The sequence below is a fragment of the Dendrobates tinctorius genome, unplaced genomic scaffold (assembly GCF_039654945.1).
Source record: "Dendrobates tinctorius isolate UK_male_01 unplaced genomic scaffold, ASM3965494v1 ptg000056l, whole genome shotgun sequence".
Lineage (NCBI taxonomy): Eukaryota > Metazoa > Chordata > Amphibia > Anura > Dendrobatidae > Dendrobates > Dendrobates tinctorius.
Genome location: NW_027361724.1, coordinates 2,124,818 through 2,147,199, shown reverse-complemented (window position 1 = coordinate 2,147,199; position 22,382 = coordinate 2,124,818). Strand labels below are relative to the sequence as shown.

Below are 22,382 nucleotides of genomic sequence, written 5' to 3'. Positions count from 1 at the left end.
CTATTTTAAAGAGGACCAGAAATGTCTAGTGTTTTAATGTATACATTAATTTCCTATGAAAAATACACTTGTGGTGCTTCTATACATAGAATTTTTGCATTGTGTTGTTGCTGTATTATTCCTCTTGGAAATGTATAAATAAATTGACAACTGGGTGTTACTATTCCCCATGTGATCAGGGTGTGCCATTACGCATTCTGACACTGTCAGCACCAGGGCTGTGGAGTCGGTAAGCCAAACCTCCGACTCCAATTCCAACTCCTCAATTCCATGACACCAGCTCCACGACTCCGACATACCAGGGTTGTGGAGTTGGTAAGCCTCAGACTCCTCAATTTCCATGACACCAACTCTGACTCCACCAAAATGAGCTCCGACTCCACAGCCCTGGTCAGCACTAGCGATGGGCAAACCCGAACAGTAAAGTTCAGTGTCTGTACCGAACACCTACTCTTCGGGCACGGACCCCAAACACGGACTTTACCACTCCATTACTAATCCTATAGTTGTATTGTAAATAAACACTGTCAGAATAAAGTAATTTATTTGGAATTAAAAAACACACACTATTACTTTTGTATTTAAAAAACACACCTAAAGCCCATTCCACTGAAGCCACGGTCTCCTGTAAAAAAAAAAACAAAGAATAAAAAACCATCAGATCCCTCACTTGTATGTTGTTCTGTCCCATGCCATAATCCATGTCTGGGATAAATAGTTTTCAACCTGGACGATGCCAAGATGCGACCGTCAAGGCTGAAGATCATGGGAAAATTTGCTGTGCCAAGCTTAGCCTCAGTGACATCATTGAGGTGACCGCATGTCACTGAGGCTGCGTTCCAAGCCGAGCCCCTCAGCTGCAGTGACCTCGGTGAGATCAACGCTAGCACCGTGAGCAAAAGTCTCACAGTGCAGAAGTGGTATTACCGTAGGAAATTTCTCACAGAGTACCGCGGTGTACTCACCGCTGCACTGTGAGACTTTCCCTTACGGTGCTAGCGGTGATCTCACTCAGGGGCATGGCTGGGAACGCAGTCTCAGTGACATGTGGTGACCTCGATGACATCACTGCAACTGCTTCCTTCTCAATTCTTTAGGACAAAACTGACAACCAGAAGACATGAGAGTGAGCTGCTGCTCTCTGACTTGCTCCTGAATGTCAGGAAGCAAAAGTGAAGCAGCCGCAGCTTGACTGCAAGGCTCGCATGACATAATGATGACATGTGAGCCCAGGAAGAGAAGGCATCGACATTCTTTGGAATGGCACCCACATCAGAGGGGGGTTATAGCTGTTCTTTTACATGGGGGGGGAAATATTGTGAGTCAGAAGGGCTGGTCTGACTAGTGGATAACCAATTTAACATAATGGTACAACAGTAGCTACAAATACATTTTTTTAGTGCTAAAAAAAAGTAGGTGTGAATGTACCCTAAAGCATGAGGTTCCATTGTAAAATTAATCTTCAAATTGGACAAACTACATATACAATTACATATTACACATAGATAGCTGTAGGACAAACGGATAACGTCCCTAACTCCACCAAACACAGTAGAGCTCAACCAAACGCTCCTGTGTTCTCTACAAGGGAGCTGCTGTCAGACTCTTCTTGCAGAGGATTTTCTCTTGAGAGAACAAAAGGATTGTTTGTTGGAATTCCAATTTTCCTCCAACATCATGTGTCTTCATCAGCCGATCCCACCCATACAGATGAGTTCACCACACTAAATAAAATGACAGTTACTCTTTATTTCATAAATCAATAGCACCGTATATGTGAAAAAAAAAAAATCAAGAGAAATCTGCTTCTTTCTCCTCCTGGATTGATTTTTCTCTCTAAAATCATGGGTTTCCTTTCCTGTTATATTATTGAAATTTTCTAAATAAAGAATATATAAAAAAAAAAAAAAAAAAAATCTGTATTCAGTGAAGACATACTATCTCAACACTGAGACAGGAGATGACAGTTGGTGCTTATAAAACACAGTGGGGGAGGGGAGGAGCCAGAGGAACACAGACATTCAATAGAACTCTGAGCACCAACTGTCATCTCCTATCTCAGTAATGGGAAAACATGGATTTTTGTGAGTACTCACCGTAAAATCTTTTTCTCCGAGACGCTCATTGGGGGACACAGAGACTGTGGGTGTATGCTACTGCCGTCTGGAGGCTGACACTAGGTATACAAAAAACAAGTTAGCTCCTCCCCCGTCACATACACCCTCGCCCCGGTACCGGACGGAAACCAGTTTAGTGCAAAAAGCAGTAGGAGGACATAAACATAATTTTAACCTTATGCCAAACATATGTCTGAAAAAGGACCACCCTACCTTAAATAAGGAATTATACTAATTAAATAAACAAGAGCCAACTGGCTATCAGGGTGGGTGCTGTGTCCCCCAATGAGCGTCTCAGAGAAAAGGATTTTACAGTGAGTACTCACAAAAATCCATGTTTCTCCTTCGTCTCATTGGGGGACACAGAGACTGTGGGACGTCCTAAAGCAGTCCCTGGGTGGGAAGACAACTCACCGCTCCAAGCCGCATGCCCTCCTGTCTAAAGGTGTGCCACTGCTGCCTGGAGAATTTTCCTACCCAGGCTCGCATCAGACGAAGCCTGAGTATGTACATTGTAGTGCTTACAAAAATTGTGCAGGCTGGACCAGGTTGCTGCCTTGCATACCTGCTCTGCCGAAGCCTGGTGCCGAAGCGCCCAAGAGGCGCCCACTGCCCGAGTAGAGTGCGCCCCTATTCCTGTAGGAACCGGCGTGCCTCTAAGACGGTAAGCCTCCTGAATAGTTAGGCGAATCCATCTGGCTATGGTTGACCGTGAAGCTGCGAGCCCCTTCCTGCGCCCTTCGGGGATCACAAACAGCAAGTCTGTCTGTCGAAAAGGTGCTGTCCTTGACACATACCTCCTGAGAGCTCTTACCAGGTCCAACGTGTGGAGCGCTCTCTCCACTCTGTGAACTGGTGCCGGACAAAACGAAGGCAGAACAATGTCCTCATTAATATGGAAAGAAGACACGACCTTCGGCAAAAAAGACGGCGGAGGTCTAAGGACTACCTTATCCTTAAAAAAGGTCAAAAATGGAGCCCTACAAAACAATGCCCGCAACTCCGAGACCCGCCTAATGGAAGTTATGGCTACCAGGAATACCACCTTCCTGGAGAGATATGCCAACGAAACCTCCTGCAACGGCTCAAACGGGGCCTCCTGCAGGACACTCAGTACCAGATTCAGGTCCCAGGCCTCCAAGGGTGCCCTAAAGGGGGGTACCAAATGAGAGACCCCTTGAATGAACGTCCTGACCTGCATGATGGTCGCGATCTTCTGCTGAAAAAGGACCGACAAGGCCGATATCTGCCTCTTAAGGGAACTCGGAGCCAACCCTGCGTCTAGGCCGGACTGGAGAAAGGCCAGGATGTTGGGGACCGAGAAGGATAATGGCGCCACTCCGCGTTCACGACACCACTGAAAGAAAACCTTCCAAGTGTTATGATAGATTCTTGCCGAGGTCGGTTTCCGGGCGCTAACCATTGTAGCCACCACATCACGCCCGAACCCCGCCTGGGTCAAAACCCAAGATTCAACGGCCACGCCGTCAAACACAGGGCCCCTAAGTTCGGGTGGCAGATCGGCCCCTGAGACAGCAAGTCTGGATGATCTGGTAGCCGCCAGGGTACGTCTGCGAGGAGCTGCACCAGATCCGCATACCATGTCCGACGGGGCCAATCTGGGGCCAGCAGGATAGCCGGAACCCCCTCGGTCTTGATCTTTCTGATGACCCTCGGGAGAAGTGGCAGCGGGGGAAACAAGTATGGGAGCCGAAACTGGTTCCATGGCAGGACCAGTGCATCTACTGCGATTGCTCGCGGGTCCCGAGACCGGGCGACAAACACGCCCACCTTGGCGTTTTCCCTGGAGGCCATCAGGTCCACGTCCGGAGTCCCCCACCGCTGGCAAATTTGCTGAAAGACATCGGGGTGCAGAGACCATTCCCCGGCCGCGATCCCCTGCCGGCTTAGGAAATCTGCTGCCCAATTTTCCACGCCTGGTATGTGAACTGCTGAGATCATCGAGTGGTTCCTTTCGGCCCAGCGGAGTACATGCTCTATCTCGCGCATGGTTGCCCTGCTGCGCGTGCCTCCCTGGTGATTCACGTATGCTACTGCCGTGGCGTTGTCTGACTGAATCCGGACCGGGCGCCCTGCCAGCAAGTGCTGAAACTGTTGCAGTGCCAACCGCACTGCTCGAATCTCCAACAAGTTGATAGGGAGACGCGCCTCTTGAGGCGACCATTGCCCCTGGGCCGTGTGGTGGCGGAAGATTGCCCCCCAACCGAAAAGACTCGCATCGGTCGTGATCACTAACCACTGATCCGGGGGAAAGGGCCTCCCCTGACGGAGAGAGGAGTCGCGTGTCCACCACTGAAGCGCCCCTCGGACCTGGGAGGACAACCTGCACTGATGATCGAGCGAGAACGGACTTTTGTCCCATGTCGCTAAGAGAGCATGTTGCAGGGGACGGAGATGAAATTGCGCAAACGGAATTGCCTCCATCGCCGCCACCATCTTCCCTAGAACCCTCATCCCAAACCGGATAGTGTGGGGCCCCGGCTGTTGAAGGGTTCGAACTCCCTGCCGAAGTGCCCGAGCCTAGTCCTGGGGGAGAATCACCAACCCTCGGGAAGTATCGAAAATCATCCCTAGAAACAGAATCCTCTGGGCTGGAGTAAGGGATGACTTCTTCCCGTTGACCAACCATCCTAGGCGAGATAGGGTATCCAGAGTGATGCTGACATTCTCCTCGCAAGCTCGAAAGGACGGACCCTTTACCAGGAGGTCGTCCAGGTACGGCAAAACCACTATGCCCCGAGAATGTAGAGTGGCCATAACGACCGCCATCACATTCGTGAATATCCTGGGGGCCGTGGCCAACCCGAAAGGTAGGGCCACAAACTGGAAATGTCGCCCCTCGATTGCGAACCGCAGGAATTTTTGATGCGGGGAAAAAATAGGGATGTGTAGGTAGGCATCCTGGACATCGATGGAGGCCAAATATTCTCCCTGCTCCATGGATGATATGACCGACCGGAGAGATTCCATGCGGAAATGCCTGACCCTGATGAACCTGTTCAGGAGCTTTAAGTCCAGAACCGGCCTTACTGTTCCATCCTTCTTGGGTACCGCGAACAGGTTGGAATAAAAACCCCGGGTTTTTTCTCCCTCTGGTACAGGGACAATGACCTCGTTGCGCTGCAGCACCTCGATGGCCTCTAGCAAAGCCTGTGCCCGAACTTCCGTCTTGGGAAGCCGAGAAAGAAAAAATCGTTTTGGCGGATCCCTGATGAATTCTATTTTGTACCCGGAAGACACTAATTCTGCCACCCATGCGTCGCGCGCCACTGCGACCCAGACGTGGCAGAACCTAAGCAGACGACCGCCTACCCTGCTGTCCCCGGGTACTGGATGTTTCGAGTCATTTTGTTGAGGTCCTCTGAGACCTGGCCCCCCTTGATCTGGGCGGCCGGCCCCGCATCCTGCCCAAGGGGTTGGCCTTGTACGTAACCTGACGCTCTTTGTCTTGGCCATGGCGAGCTGGGACGGAGGTACCGGCCGCTGCCATCCACCCTGGGGTACGAAATGCTCGAAAGCGCGCCTGCGGTTGACGAAACGGCACTTTACTCCTCTGTTGTGGAAGAAAGCTGCTTTTTCCCCCCTGAAAGGGCAGAGAAGTCAACGATTTTTTAGAAATTGAGTCAGCCCGCCACAGCCTTAACCATAAGGCTCTCCTAATGGCGATTGCGTTTGCCGCCGCTAGTGCTGCGCCATTAGCCGCATCTAAAGATGCACTAATTAAATAGTCCCCTGCCATTGCGATCTGACTTGCTATCTCGCCTACTTCTGTCGGCAATTCTCTATCCTGCAGGATCTTGGTTAAAGAATCCGACCATGACATCATGGCCTTGGCTACCCATGTCGCTGCAAAAGAAGGAAAGAGTGCTGATCCTGATGCCTCCTACACCGAGCGGGCTAACCCTTCTATGAGCCGATCCGTGGGGTCTTTAATGGCGGAACCACTGGGAACTGACAACAGGGATCTTGAGGCTAGGCGAGACACTGGGGGATCCACTACCGGGGATTCCGCCCATTTTTTACAGAGTTCTGATGCGAATGGATACCTTACTTCAAGCGTTTTTTGTCCCAAAAAACGCTTATCTGGACGTTCCCTGTGCCGCTGCACAATGTCCTCGAACTCCGGATGAGTGTTAAACACTCTATGTGGTCTCCTGGCCTTTTTAAAAGACACTTTATGACCTGCAGCTGGGGAGACATCATCCTCAATCCCCAGAGTCTGATTGACAGCCTCAATAAGACTGTCTACCGTCTCCCGACACCCCGGTATATCCAGGTTCAAGGATTTTTCTACATCGTCACCTGAACTCTGCTCGCTCCAGGAAAAAGGTGACGGTGAGCGTGATGCCACACTCGCGGATGCTGACGCACCGGAGGGGCCTGGAGACACAGTATGGGTTCTTTTCCTGTGCGTCTGCCTAGAGAGTGTGCGGCCCCTGCAGGCCGGAGGCTCCTGTGAGGTGGACGACCCCTCCCAAACAAGCGAGCCGTCTCTACCCCTATCCGGGGCCTGAAGGGTCTCAATCACCTTCGTAAGTGAAACCATGGACCGAGACAGAGATAACGCCCATTCCGGGGGATCCAGACCCCTGGGCTCTGTCGCAGGGGAGGGCTCCTGGGCGCGTTCGGATTCGCAGGCTTCACACAATTTGATAGTCTGTGCTCGTGGGAACATAACCCCACAGGAAACGCATGCGGCATAAAGGAACGTGTGCGTTTTCCCTTTTCCAGACATACTTACTCCTATCACAAGTTAAAGGGGAAAGGAGGAGGAGGAGGGTAACCTCTAAATGTACCTGCGCAGTTCCAGGACGGGGGTCGCACTTACCCTGCTTCTGTGTGCCCCCCTTCCAGCGTGACTCCTTGCCTCTGGGTAGGTCGCCCGGGCTGTTTCCAGATGCGGCCTACCCTGCTCTGAAGCCGAGGCCTTGATTTAAACCAGCGCCTGCCCCAGGGCTGGGGGGCGGCGCCGGCCATGACGTCGCGCCGGGGTGCGGCGCCGGCCGTGACGTCGCGCCGGGGGGCGGTGCCGGCCGTGACGTCGCGCCGGGGGGCAGTGCCGCTGCCGGGAGGCGGCGCCAGATAGGACGCCGCGCCCAAAGGCTGCGCCGACCGTGACGTCGTGCGGCGGCGGCCGGTATGACGCCGCGTCCGGGGGCGGGACCCCTGCGTCTAGGCCGGCTCCATGCCCACCCCCCCGACGGCGCACAGGCCCGCAGGGACCAACTACCCCGGCTGCAGGTACTCTGAGGCGAGGGGCGAAGCGAAAGGCGGGGGGGGGGATGGTCGAGGGGATCCCTGGCTTCTACTCGCTGCCCAGAGCCCTCCCCAGCTGCATACCTACCGGGGTATTTGCCCTTTTGCTCTCTGGACGGTGCAGGCACCCTAGCTCCGTCTGCCCTGCAGGGGCGAGGAGAGGGACCGTCCACCACCATGCAGCACCGCCGTCTAGCGTTGGTGGAGCAGTGGGGCGCACAGACTAGTCTTGTGCCACTGTGCAAGCCCATGGTTTCCATACCTAGGGGTGGACAGGGCTAAGTCTGGCATAATGTCCCAGGTCGCGGGAGAGGAAACGTGGAGGGACACTCGCACGTGGTCGCCCGTTGCTGGTTTGGGGAAATCGGATGCGTTGCCCCTGTCTTATCTTCATAAAATAACAAACACGGAAAAAATAGATGTCTGGGGAAAAGTCCCAGAGATGTCCCTCGGTGCGGGAAAGGATACGCGGAGCGATGCTCAACGCGTGCTCGCCCGTTGTTGGTTTGGGGAGATCGGACCCTTTCTATAGGATCCGTCGCCCCTGTCTCCTCTTAATAGCGAGAGAACCGAAAAGGAATTAAAAAAAAAAAAAAAAAAAATAGCCTGGAGAGATCCAGACTGCGTGTGCCTCCAAAGACACTAAGCAAAAAACTGGTTTCCGCCCGGTACCGGGGCGAGGGTGTATGTGACGGGGGAGGAGCTAACTTGTTTTTTGTATACCTAGTGTCAGCCTCCAGACGGCAGTAGCATACACCCACAGTCTCTGTGTCCCCCAATGAGACGAAGGAGAAATCTGTATTCACTGAAGACAAGTTTCCCCCCCCGTGAATTGAGAATTTTGAAAATGAGAGATCCGGTCAGGAGGAGAATGAAGCGCATTTCTCTAATATGATATATCATAAAGTTTCTACTCTGAAAGTCTAAAGGATTAGTGCCCTTAAAGGGGTTGTCTGGTCCCAAGCTACAAGTCTGCAGTCACTCTGAATGCAAACTTGTGAATCCTCACATTGCGCGCACTGGGAGCTGAGCAGATCCTCCGCTGCACTCATGTGATATGCATTCACACTGGATATGCACAGCCTCACTCAATGTTAAAGTTTAGCTGAGCTACTATAATGCAATCATTTGTGCTGAACTTCATGGATAAATTTTCTTCTGCGATGTCTTACGTAAATCATACGTATGTGTATATGTCCTCTTATGAAATGGATACTTCAGGAGTCATCCCCCCTACAAAAGGGTAAATCTAGATTGTAAATTTAAGGAATGTCTGAATTTGTATCATCCCTATAGGGTCATGATATTAATGATCAAAGAGCACGGCATCCTGTAGGATTGTCAGAGATATATAGGACATGTGGAAGTGGTGGAACTTGGATTAGATGCCGACAGATGCTCCTGGATTGAGATGTCAGGCTAATTGGAAAAGTACCCTTCTTACTCTGAGTGTCTCTTACATGACTGCTTTACCTCCGTGACCTTGACCGGGGCCTTATGAATCATTAAGGGCCTCATCTGACATTATGGAAGTTATTTCTTGACACGTTCACCCAAAAAGAAATTTCCTGCCGTTTGCATTCTGAGAAGATGGCTTGTTGACACTAGATTTACCCTGGATAATGTTACTCAAGGAAATGTCTAGTCATCAACAACCATCAGAATAACCGACGTGGTGACCGCTAAAAAGGTGACCCTGTGCATGAGACAAGAAAGGCTGACACTAGTAACAATACTGCCGAGAAATCTAAAAGTGATCCAACTGGTGGCATCAGTAAGACATTCAGATATAATTATATTTTCTAATCAACTTGATTAAATATAATTAATGTATTGGTCATCGACTACAACAAAGCCTTTGACTGTTGATCACCAGAAAATGTGGAACACCAAGAAATATATATTGGTGTGCCCAACTATCTGATCAGCCTTATTAGGAACCTTTACATCCTGTAGAGCGAGGCGTCAGACAAGGCGGCATCCTGTCACCATTTCTCTTCAAAGCATATACAGAAGCTATTTTCAGGAAAGCTGGACTTACCGAAAAAGAAGAAAGAATCAAAATTGCTGGACGAATCATCAACAATCTTAAATACGGAGACAATATAACATTGATAGCAATAAGTGTAGATGGAATGAAGGACTTATTACAGAGTGTCCAGATGGAAAGCTTGAACATGGGATTGCTACTCATCAAAAACAAGACAAAGGTATGGACTACTGCCACGTACGACCAGGAGTCATCTGAGATGGATGGCAATGAACTGGAAGTTGTACTGGACTGCAACCTTTTTGGATCAACGATCACTCAAGATGCAGCAACGACACTGGAAGTCAATAGGAGAATAGCTATGGGCAAATCAGCAATGAAGACAAGGTCTTCAAATCAAGGAATATTTAACTGGTGACGAAGACACGGCTCGTACATAGTCTGGTCTTTTCTATGGTAACATACAAATGCGAAACCTACCTGGATGATAAAGAAACAAGACAGAAGAAGAATCGACACCTTTTAAATGTGGTGCTTTAGAAGGATGTTATCTATACCAAGGATGGCAAGAAAAACAAACAAGTCAATTTTGGAATAAATCAAGCCAGATATGTCACTCAAAGCAAGGTTCACCAAGCTACGACTTGCCATCTTTGGACACATCATATGAAAAGAGCAATCACTGGAGGACATGTTAGGAAGAAACAAGGCGAAGAGGAAGAGCAACAACCTGATGGCTTAATATTACCAAGATAACTGTGGATAAGACCCTGGTGGGTCTATCTAGGCTTGCACAAGATCAATCTTCCTACACAGCATTCATCTATCAAGTCGCCATGGCTCAAGATCGAGCTGAAGACCATTAAGGCTAAGTTCAAACGTAGCGGAATTCCCACGGAAGTACCGCGAGAATTCCGGAATTCCATTCCGTGGGAAAATCGCATTTTAAATTCCCGCGATTTTCCAGCGGAAAAACTAACGATTTGCAAGCGTAATTAGCTTGCAGAATGCTAGCATTTTCCAAGCGATCTGGAGCATCGCTTGGAGAACTGATTGACAGGTTGGTCACACTCGTCAAACACAGTGTTTAACAAGTGTGACCAACTTTTTACTACTGATGCAGCTTATGCAGCAATAAATAATTAACAAATTATTTGTTAGCCATTAAAAGGTATCATACCCACAAGATTCCTATTTTGTTTTTCTCTCACTGAGAGCACTTTACATATTTTTTTCTACTGGCTAACACGGTACCAAACCACTTTTTTCGTTTTACAAAATGTTTAAAAGTCATGTTATGTACCCAATATATACTGTATGTGATACATGTTTATACTAGTAATTGAGTTATAGTTATATATTTTTAAGAAACATGTAGGTCACTAACTATTGGTGAGGACCAGATTGTATTACCTACAGTACAGGTCCATTAAAGGCGCTGTGTACAAGTTTGACAAAAATCGAAATTAAGCCAATATGCGTCTCTTTTTTAATGCACTTCTTACAACCCAGATGGACTAGGTGTTTTCTATTTTTGAAACTTTCGTGCTTGTGATCTAGTCGGTTCCTTGGCCTTTGACGCTGCATCCCAGTCCCAGGTGGATAGTAAGCTGCTTCATTTCATTAATGCAGTCTCAAACAGTGTCCTTTGCCTTCTTACTCCATCGCTATGTGCAGGGGAAGCCTCCTGCAAACACTGATGCTTACAAAATTCTGCCTAAAAAAAATGGATATTTAGAGGGAATTCAAGGCTTTTGAAAGCTAGTATAAGCAGGGCTGTCTTATCCCGCATTAGTAGGCCAAGAGCAAAAATCTAACTGAAAATGTTCATACCCTTAAAGAGAATTTGTTACCAAGTTTTTTGCTGCTCCATCTGAGAGCATTATATTGTAGGGGCAGAGTCCAGTACATGCACTACAACATGACATCATCACCTATCGGATCCCTCCTGGCAGCACGCAGACTCTTTCCCCCCTGTCCCTCTGTACATGCTGCCTTGCAACTAAAAATTATGGTGAAGAAACATCTTTGCTGTCCCAAAACAACCAATCACAGTGCAGATTACATTTTCAAAAATAGAATACAAAATTAAAGCTGCTCTTTGATTAGGTGGTTTTGGCAACAAAGATAGTTTTTATTTTAGAACATTTCAAAAATGTTCCGATATTATTCCGATAAGAGCAGCAATATAGTATGTGAGACAGACTGAAGGAGCAAGTTCAACATAATGAGACTGGCATCATGGAAAATGTAGTTTGCATTAGGTGAACCATATCAGAGGGGAAAAAGGAATCATGTTGGCAGACAAGCAAGACATAGAAAAAAAAACAAACTGGAACTGATATTCACAAGGCAAACATCTCTACATTACTCTTTAATAGTAACCTTCGCTGCACTATATAGGTAATATACAAACAATTCTGGGGTTCCTCTTAAAAGTGTGCTTGCCACAGAATACTTGCCCGGCCTTAGGCTACAAGTTCGCAGACACTCTATGTGACTGCAGACTAGTGAATCCTCACATTGTGCTTACTGCGCTCTGCGAGGATTCTCCAGTAATGGCACCGGGAGCGATTTACATACTCCTGGCCACATTCCGACTAGACTGTGTCCAGCCACGATCAATACACTTCCATTGAAAGAGGCTGCAACCATTTAGTTGGCACATGATGGGAATCATGCAGATCGCATACCTGTGGTCATGTGCACGCTGCTCCTGGCGTGGCATCTAAAAACCCCAGCAGCACACAGTGTGCGCAATGTGAGAAGTCACAGCTCTGCAGTCACATAGAGTGTCTGTAGACTTGTAGCCCAAGGCCAGACAACTCCTTTAAGTTAAAGATACCCCCAATACATATGATTACTAGTACCCTGCTTACACTTACCTCCCATATCTTTGCCAAGTAAAAGTAATTCACCAACATCAAGAAAAATGGCTCTTTATTGGTACCAATACACAGTGATAACTTCTACTGTCCCTACCAGTGGTCTCATTTCAGATGCCATATAAAAACCCTGAGCGGGTCAACAGGTGGAATCAATATGTATCAATGCCAACAAGGAACCACTTGTTGGAAGCCTGCAAATTTGAGGACAACTGGATCCCTCAACCACTGCATCAACAGATGCCAAATACGCCAGTGCTGCCCATTACACCGTGGCTAAAATATGGGTGACGTCATCATCAAGTGGCACAATGACGGGAAGCTCAGTGGCCCTGCCCATGTGCACAGTAAGGGCTACCATTAGTGGCTGTCACTTTAGGATATCTGAGGACTTTTAAATGTGCAATAAACTAAAAGTTAATTGAGAACAAAAACTATTTTTAAAAAAGTTGCTGCATCGGTATCCTTCATCCACTGCTTCATAACATATTGCAACAGCTGCAATGATCCTTGAAATTTGGCTCTCGTCCCAACTAGAAGAATGACTCTAAATGTGTTACTTTAAATGATTCCGGATATTAGGAACTCGTGCCAATACATACACATTCAATGATAATTGCCGCCTTGTTTGGGATCATTTACAACACTTTTACAAACAGATGGACAGATGGAATTGTCGGTGTACATAACTGGTAATTAGCTGACAAAATACAGAACTTACAAAGCATAGAGGCCAAAACTAAGATATGAAAGTCAATAACGTGACCCAGGCTGGAGGTGCCACAAATCTAAGAGGTGTAACACTCCTGTAATCTCACACCGTAACCATCACATCAAACACGCATTTACACTCTACACCTAGTTAGATCGCGCCAAAACCGTTTCAGAATTTATGCAAATGGACCCCAGTCGTTTATGAACATAGACCTAAGCACTTTTTACATGGGGAGATCATCGCCAATCAAATGTTCTCCAGGTAGACACTAAACTTCATGAGCCGGTCATCAGTCAGTATTTGTGTATTATTGTGCAAGTGTGAGAAGGGTTGTTACGTGAAAATATTGGGTAACGAGTAGTGATGATCGAAAATAATCAGATAATGTGTTATCCGAGCATTTTCGGGGGCTAACCAAGCGTTTTTGGCATGCTCGAAAAATTTGCTGCATTCCCGCGGCTGTTTGACAGCCGCAACACATGCAGGAATTGCCTGTTTATCAGGCAATTGTCGAATAGGCCCAAGACCTCCGCCCATGATTGGAGGTCCTAGTGGTCAGAACTAATCCATTCTAAAGATCACCTTTTCTGTGGTTAGTGTTAACAGGTTTCCCAAATTCCATAGAATAGAGGATAACTTACTGATCACTGGGAGTTAGTCAGTCCCACAGATAACGAATTGAGCTGAGGCCGTGCATGCACAACTCTCCACGATTCAAGACTAAGCTCTGCAGAGCCCATTTCCTGTCTTCCAGAAACCTCGTCCTTGGTAAGTTGGATAGGCGATATTATGATTTAAAAAAAAAAAAAAAAAAAAAACTTGAAATATTCGAACCTGAATTAAAGAAACATCAAAATCTTATTCCAATGCTTGAAGCATGCCATCATTTCACAGTGACTGTTTAAGGGATCCCATCATAATAACCCTGTCTAAATGCTCTATTCCAGCATATGGACATCATAGAAGTTTATCAAGACATACACCAAATGAAAAGAAAAATCCCTAAAAAAAATAAACTTTTATTATTTATCAGCTATAACCAACGTTATATAAAAGTACAGGGTCAAGACACAGTACAAATGTTAATCAGAAAATATCTTTAGGGGAGTGAGAAGGTTTCTTACCCTCAGTAACTCTACCTGATGGTGGATAGTGGCGCCCTAAGGAGTTGACATGGCGCCCCTACTCAACGTGGACTAGCCATATGTAACCTTACAATGGCCTCCCTTAAAGCCAACTCATCACATATTTAAAGTGCATAACGGTATTAATATTGTTGTCTGGTTATATATAACCTTAATAAACTGAAGAAATCAGCAAAAATGTATGTAGGTAAATAGAACCCTGATTAGCTAACAATATGCTGCATATATCTATAAATCTATATACCGTAATCATTGGTCTGTTATGATCGGGACACCACCAGACACTGATTGCATTCATTTAAACACAAATCCATATACGATATACGCTTAATAAAGTCAATGTTACATGACCTTATAAAGAACCTTATGATCCCCCAAAAACTGGTAAGCAGCTTTATATGACATATAAAAACAGAATGTAGACTTATATTGATCTCCACATCCTTACCCCCATTCCGAAGCGTTTTGCCCCTCAGTTTCAAATGAATGGTTTCACCAGTGGATCATTAAAAATTTAGGGTAGACAGCAGAGCTACAGTGACCCTACTGCCCTTGTGGCTGTATTAATTAGATTAACTTTTTTGTGTTCATAAACTTTTTACATTTTAGTAATTCATAAAAATAAACTATTAACAGTTCTATTTTTGAAAGTCTTCTTATTCTGAACTATAACAAAAAATATCAAACCAGCCTTAAGCTTTTGCACAGCACTAATATAAATATTTATATACAGTTGCGCTCAAAAGTTTACATACCCCGGCAGAATTTTTGCTTTCTTGGCCTTTTTTCAGAGAATATGAATGATAACTCCAAAACTTTTTCTCCACTCATGGTTAGTTGTTGGGTGAAGCCATTTATTGTCAAACTACTATGTTTTCTATTTTTAAATCATAATGACGACCCAAAACATCCAAATAACCCTGATCAAAAGTTTACATACCCTGGTAATTTTGGCCCGATAACATGCACAGAAGCTGACACAAATGGGTTTGAATGGCTACTAAAGGTAACATCATCATCATCTGTGACCTGTGACAAATGCCAGGAAATTCGTTCGGGATGCAAAAAAAACCCCTCACAAATAACATCAGGTGAAATACTGAACTATCTGAAAACTAGCGGTGCAGCTGTTTCAAGGTGCACAATAAGGAGGCACTTGAAGAAAAATGGGCTGCATGGTCGAGTCGCCAGAAGAAAGCCAAATGACCATGATCAAAAGTTCACATACCCCATTTCTTAATACCGTTTATTGCCCCCTCTAACATCAATGACAGCTTGAAGTCTTTTGTGGTACTTGTGGATGAGGTTCTTTATTTTCTCAGATGGTAAAGCAGCTCACTCTTCTTGACAAAAAGCCTCCAGTTCCTGTAAATTTCTGGGCTGTGTAGCATGAACTGCGAGCTTGAGATCTCCCCAGAATGGCTCAATGATATTGGGGTCAGGAGACTGAGATGGCCACTCCAGAACCTTCACTTTGTTCTTATGTAGCCAATGAAAGGTCGACTTGGCCTTGTGTTTTGGATCGTTGTCAGATTGGAATGTACAAGTACATCCCATGTGCAGCTTCCGGGCTGATGATTGCAAATTTGCCTCCATTTTTTGCTGATAGCGTGCTGCATTTATCTTTCCTTCAACTCTCATTGCGGTTCTGAAGTCCACAAACTTGGCTCTTGATAAGCCCATTTTTCTTCAAGTGCCTCCTTATTGTGCATCTTGAAACAGCTGCACCGCTAGTTTTCAGATAGTTCAGTATTTCACCTGATGTTATTTGTGGGGGGTTTTTCTTTGCATCCCGAAGAATTTTTCTGGCATTTGTCACAGGTCACAGGTGAGGATGTTACCTTCAGTAGCCATTCAAACCCATTTGTGTCAACTTCTGTGCATGTTATCAGGCCAAAATCACCAGGGTATGTGACCTTTTGATCAGGGTCATTTGGATGTTTTGGGTTGTCATTATGATTTAAAAAGAGAAAACACAGTAGTCTGACAAAAAATGGCTTCACCTAACCACTAACCATGAGTGGAGAAAAAGTTTTGGTGTTATCTTTCATATCTGAAAAAAAAGGACAAGAAAGCAAAAATTCTGCCAAACTTTTGAGCACAACTGTCTAAAAAAAAAATATATATATAATATATATATATATATATATATATATATATATATATATATATATATATATATATATATATATATATACACACACACACACACACATACACACACACACACACACACTGTACATACAGTTAGACATTACATGGCTGCTTGCTGTCTATTGGTAAGTTATATACCACTGGCAATGCCAAACCTCATAAATACATATCAAAATCCATTTTTCCCCATGATATACATAGCCTTTAATGCAATTAAGGTAATTGTGGCATCTATATTTTCTCACAAAAAGGGGGGTCTTAATTATGTTTGAGTCGATTTTCAGCAAAATAATTTCTGTTATACCTGTAAATTGAATTTATAGGAAAGTCAAGATAAGTTTGAGAAACAATTTATTTTGTGCCAGCGCTGAACACTTCAGTAATGATATAATATAATTGGTGCAGGATTTAGAAGGAGTAAATTCACTTGTAGCACAGGGGAGGTACAGAAGATAAATGAAGATACTATTCATTTTGCTGTAATTTCATCTGAGGCTTCTATGACACATGGTCGCTCTCACAGCGTAAAACTGCTTATCTGGAAATTTACTGCAGGTACAGAGGATGTCCTACACAAGTCAAGGTTCACAGTCAATTACACCAAGTTCTAAATTATACATACGTCCATATTAATGTAGGAAAACAACATTCTCAGCAACTGTGATTTTATTTTATTTTTTTTTGGAGGAGAAATTTGTGATTGATGAGCCATGAAACACCTAGCCTAGAACAGAAGTTGACTTAATCACATTCAGACAGAGATATGAAAGTTCTCCTACCTTTATCTGAAAATTGCTTTCCAGCCAAAAGGAAGGTACTGTTATGCCATCGGCTAGCTCTTACATTGATGGGCTGACTGCAGAATATGGCTATGGCCAAGTCTGCTCATGCAAACATCATAACATGTACTATGGATGTCCAGCAACTCATATTCACCACTGCGAGTCATCAGCTTTTGATAAAGATCAACACCCATCATTTTAGGGTCAAAGGTTTAAATTAGGATAGAGGGTGTGGAAAGCAACCCTTATAGTAGAGCTCTCAGAGGGAAGTTTCTGAAACGCTCACCTATAGTAAGGAAAAATGACTAGGCAAAAAAGTAATTATAAACCATGAGTGAAAAAAGGAAAAGTCAAAAACTACTTAGCCCATGATTCCTCCAGAACCCACCCTAAACTCCCTAACAGCTCACAATACACCCATGTGTACTTGGCTTTATAACTATGTCATTTCCAGGCATTTAAATCGCTGTGTCTGAGGAAGAGTACAATTGTCATGCCCGTTCCACAATGTAACCGTCATCATATGCCACATTTACGGTACTTGGCATTAACCAGTGCAAGACCAGGCTATTTTTCAATGTTTAAAACCAAGAACATTTTTTGCTATATTTTGTACATGTGGTTTTAACAGTTTAAAAAAATTTCTACCCACATGGTTGTTCAAATTATTTTTGTCTAATTTTTTATATATGTGGTCTACTTTTTCTGTAATTTTTATCAATCGATTTCTAGTTTTCCCTTTTTGTAAAATGTTTATTTTATGACCACAAACTACCACTAAAATATGTTTTAGATTGTGTTGCCCCTAGCTGTAGCAAATATTTCTATGTTTGGGAAACAGAGGATTTTTTTTTTCCAACATGGCCAGAGCTAGAAACACTAATTTGGACTAGCGGTGGCTTTTTTTCCCCCGCTTTTTATTTTTTTTTATGTATTTCACAAAATGGTCATAAAAGACCTTTGTAGGGACAATTAAATAAATAATTATATTACTGATTTTCCCTGTAACTGGGGCTGGTATTAACCTCAGCTACAGGGTAAATTCAGCCTTCTGCCTGCACTACTGATCATAGGTTGGAAGCACAGTTAGTGCTTCCGACACTGTATGCACAGTACTAGTTCAGCGCTCTGTATACAGCGATCAGAATAACAGAGGTGGTAAAAAATAATCTCTGCTTTTCTGGGAGAAATGTGTCTATCTCGGAAAACTGCCCCGCTCATGCAGCAGCACCATCTCTGCGCAGAAGCACCATCTCTGCGCAGAAGCACCATCTCTGCGCAGAAGCACCATCTCTGCGCAGAAGCACCATCTCTGCGCAGAAGCACGATCTCTGCAATTACACTTTCGAACCTCATTGCAGAATTGTATGCAAACTTTCTTGACATTTTAAGTTGTTGTGTGGCTTTTTTTTTTTTATTATTACTTCACAATATGGGGGATGCATTGGTTTTCCTTAAAAAGTATGCAAATTATATCTCTCGTAGGAGAAAAGAAAGTGTCCCTCTAGTACCACCTTGGAGAGTTAGCTGCTCAATAAGTCAATGTGCACAACGTTACCAATATATTTCAATTGCAAAAAAAAAATAAAATTAAAAGTTATGGTATGTGACACGTTAAATGTCAGGTAGCATTGTCATACATTTTTTAGGTTCAGTGCACAACATTGCTCCCACTAGAGAGTAACCATAACTGGTGCCATATACATGACATATATATTCGGCACACAGTATTCAAGCCATGATTTTTCCTATTGAAAGTTCGGAAGCTTTAACTTCAGATAAGGTTATGCTGCTTTGTATTCTGCGGAGAGCTGCACTATAAGCGGATATCTCTGCACTACTGTCATTTGTTAGATATCTTTATAGATCGAAAATATGCACAATCCACAGTCTGAATCTGTATTTAATGAACTTCCTATAAAAATCCTTTGAGGCTATTTGAATCTGATATTTTCATAAAGTGACCACATATAACCATGGCTACTATCAGCTGTCAGCGAGGCTTACTAAACTAAAGAATGCCGATTCAATACACACAGTTTAATTTATCATTGGACTGACAGATAAAGTACCAAAGCTGTAGTTGGAGGCAGAAACTGTATCAGGTTACTACAGATAGTACCTGGAGAAAATGGAAAAAGGAGGGCTGCTATCTATAAAGTTGTCCTAACAGAGCGCATGTGCAATAATGGGGACCCACCAGTAGGACTGCCTTAAAGACCCCCCACTAATGAATGGCCGAATCAGGAGCTATGGCGAGGTTTGTGAATAGTGAGCATCAATGCATACAATCAATTAGCTGATCTTGTCAACCAATGCAGAAAGGTCCATACTTTCTCCTTCCAAAAAGGCTGTAAAGCGAAAATAGCATCTTATCTGAAGTTCTTGTTCCTACCTATTTTTATTCTTGTCCTATATTCTTTAGCAGAATGATTTCTTGTGTAATGGGAGGAATCTGAAACAAATTTAAAGTTGGCCTTGCACATTCAAAAACAGACAATTTTAACCAAAACGCTTTGTAAAATTTACATAATCTGTCCAGGACTACACTGGTGTCCTACCCTTAGGAAAGGTCAGCAATATCAGATAGGTTGGGGTCAGACAGTCGGCAATCCCAGAAATCAGATATTTGTAGGACCCACCACGGCTTAAAGCAAACTGCGTATAAAGCAGGTATAACCAAGCTCCATGCGCTGCGCCGTGGACATTCTTTGGTACGGCATCTCAGGTACCATTCACTTTAATGAGTGCAGTACCTAGGAATGGCCAACACACAGTGTGCAGCGGTGGTGTCTGGGCTCCACACACTGTTTACTTCCAGATAACGTCGGGACATGCAAACCGCTGATTGTTGGGTATGAAGGGTGTCGGATCCCCACTGATCTGATATTGATTACCCATCTTAAAGGGGATATCCGGTACTTTGTGAAAAACAAAAAATGTGACTAAGCACCAACAGGCAAGGTAGTTGCTATTTGCCTGCCTATTGTGCACGGCGCCATTCTTTTAGCTGCCTCTGCTGACCTCATGCCGATAGAGTGGCGGCTTCTTTTCCTGCTTTATCGACGGGTAGTACTTCTGAAGTCATTCTGATTGATAGTCGGCTCCCTCAGTTAGGCAGTGGGAATCCGGCTGTCAAGCAAGAATGAAGTCGAACGTCCGCCCCGTCAACAGAGCGGGGCGTAAAAGAATCCGCTGCTCTGTCGACGAGACATCGGTGGAACTGAGTCTGTGACCGCTCTGTGCCGGGGAAAAACATAGTAACATAGTAATTAAGGTTGAAGGGAGACTTTAAGTCCATCTAGTTCAACCCATATCCTATCCTAACTTGCCCTAACATGTTGATCCAGAGGAAGGCAAAAAAAAACCATGTGGCAACAGTAAGCTTCACATTGGGGAAAAAAATTCCTTCCCGACTCCACATACGGCAATCAGACTAGCTCCCTGGATCAACGCAACACTAAGGAAACTAGTGTATATACCCTGTAATATTATACTTTTCAAGAAAGGCATCCAGTCCCCTCTTAAATTTTAGTAGGGAATCACTCATTACAACATCATATGGCAGAGAGTTCCATAGTCTCACTGCTCGTACAGTAAAGAATCCGAGTCTGTGAGTATGCTTAAACCTTCTTTCCTCCAGACGTAGAGGATGCCCCCTTGTCCCCGTCACAGGTCTAAGAGTAAAAAGATCATTAGAAAGGTCTTGGTATTGTCCCCTCATATATTTATACATTGTAATAAGATCACCCCTAAGCCTTCGATTCTCCAAACTAAATAACCCCAAGTGTAATAACCTGTCTTGGTATTGCAGACCCCCCAGTTCCCTAATAACCTTGGTCGCTCTTCTCTGCACCTGCTCCAGTTCAGCTATGTCTTTCTTATACACCGGAGACCAGAACTGTACACAGTATTCTAAGTGTGGTCGCACTAGTGTCTTATATAGAGGTAAAATTATGTTCTCCTCATGAGCATCTATGCCTCTTTTAATGCATCCCATTATTTTATTTGCCTTTGCAGCAGCTGCCTGACACTGGCCACTAAATGTGAGTTTGTCGTCCACCCATACACCCAGGTCTTTTTCAGTGACTGTTTTGCCCAGTGTTTTACAATTAAGCACATAATTATACATCTTGTTCGTTCTACCCAAGTGCATGACCTCACATTTATCCCCATTAAAGCTCATTTGCCATTTATCAGCCCAAGCTTCTAGTTTACATAAATCCTCCTGTAATATAAAATTGTCGTCCTCTGTATTGATTACCCTGCAGAGTTTAGTGTCATCTGCAAATATTGAAATTCTACTCTCTATGCCCCTTACAAGGTCATTAATAAATATGTTAAAAAGAAGCGGGCCCAAAACTGACCCCTGTGGTACCCCACTGCTAACCGTGACCCAGTCCGAGTGTGCTCCATTAATAACCACCCTTTGTTTCCTATCCCTGAGCCAGCTCTTAACCCACCTACACATATTTTCCCCTATCCCCATTGTTCTCATTTTATGTATCAACCTTTTGTGTGGCACCGTATCAAAAGCTTTTGAAAAGTCCATGTACACCACGTCCACTGCATTCCCTTGGTCCAGTCCGGAACTTACCTCTTCATAAAAGCTTATCAGATTAGTGTGACAGGAACGGTCCCTTGTAAACCCATGTTGATATTGGGTCATAAGTTTATTCTTCTCCAGATACTCCAGTATAGTATCTCTTAGAAAACCCTCCAGGATTTTACCCACAGTTGAAGTTAAACTCACTGGCCTATAATTTCCAAGTTCAGTTTTTGTCCCCTTTTTGAATATTGGCACATTTGCTATACGCCAGTCCTGTGGTACAGACCCTGTTATTATGGAATCTTTAAAGATTAAAAATAATGGTCTATCTATGACTGTGCTTAATTCCTGCAATACTCGGGGGTGTATCCCATCCGGGCCCGGGGATTTGTCAATTTTAGTGATTTTTAGACGCCGCCGTACTTCCTGCTGGGTTAAGCAGGTGACATTTAATGGACAATTTTTATCCCTGATCATGTTATCCGTCATGGGATTTTCTTGTGTAAACACTGTCGAAAAAAAGTCATTTAGCATATTGGCTTTTTCCTCATCCTCCTCCACCATTTCACCCAGACTATTTTTAAGGGGGCCAACATTATCATTTTTTAGCTTCTTACTATTTATGTAGTTAAAGAATATTTTGGGATTATTTTTACTTTCTCTGGCAATGAGTCTCTCTGTCTCAATCTTTGCTGTTTTGATTTGCTTTTTACAGAATTTATTTAATCTTCTGTATTTAGTTAATGCCTCATCACTACCTACTTGCTT

The 22,382-nt window shown here is 44.5% G+C and overlaps 1 protein-coding gene across 3 annotated transcripts in view; it reads right to left on the bottom strand.

The window, feature by feature from the left end:
- MTX2 (metaxin 2) overlaps positions 1 to 22,382 on the bottom strand; it is a 100,421-nt gene that overhangs the window by 42,723 nt on the left and 35,316 nt on the right. Inside the window, exon 3 of one of the 3 annotated variants that reach the window (XM_073577427.1) lies at positions 13,626 to 13,748. The exons of 1 other annotated variant lie outside the window; for it this stretch is intronic. The gene's annotated coding sequence lies outside the window, so the exon portion shown is untranslated. Of the gene's footprint in view, positions 1 to 594; positions 626 to 13,625; positions 13,749 to 22,382 lie in introns of all 3 variants that reach the window. One more of the 3 variants, XM_073577425.1, reaches the window with a different exon arrangement.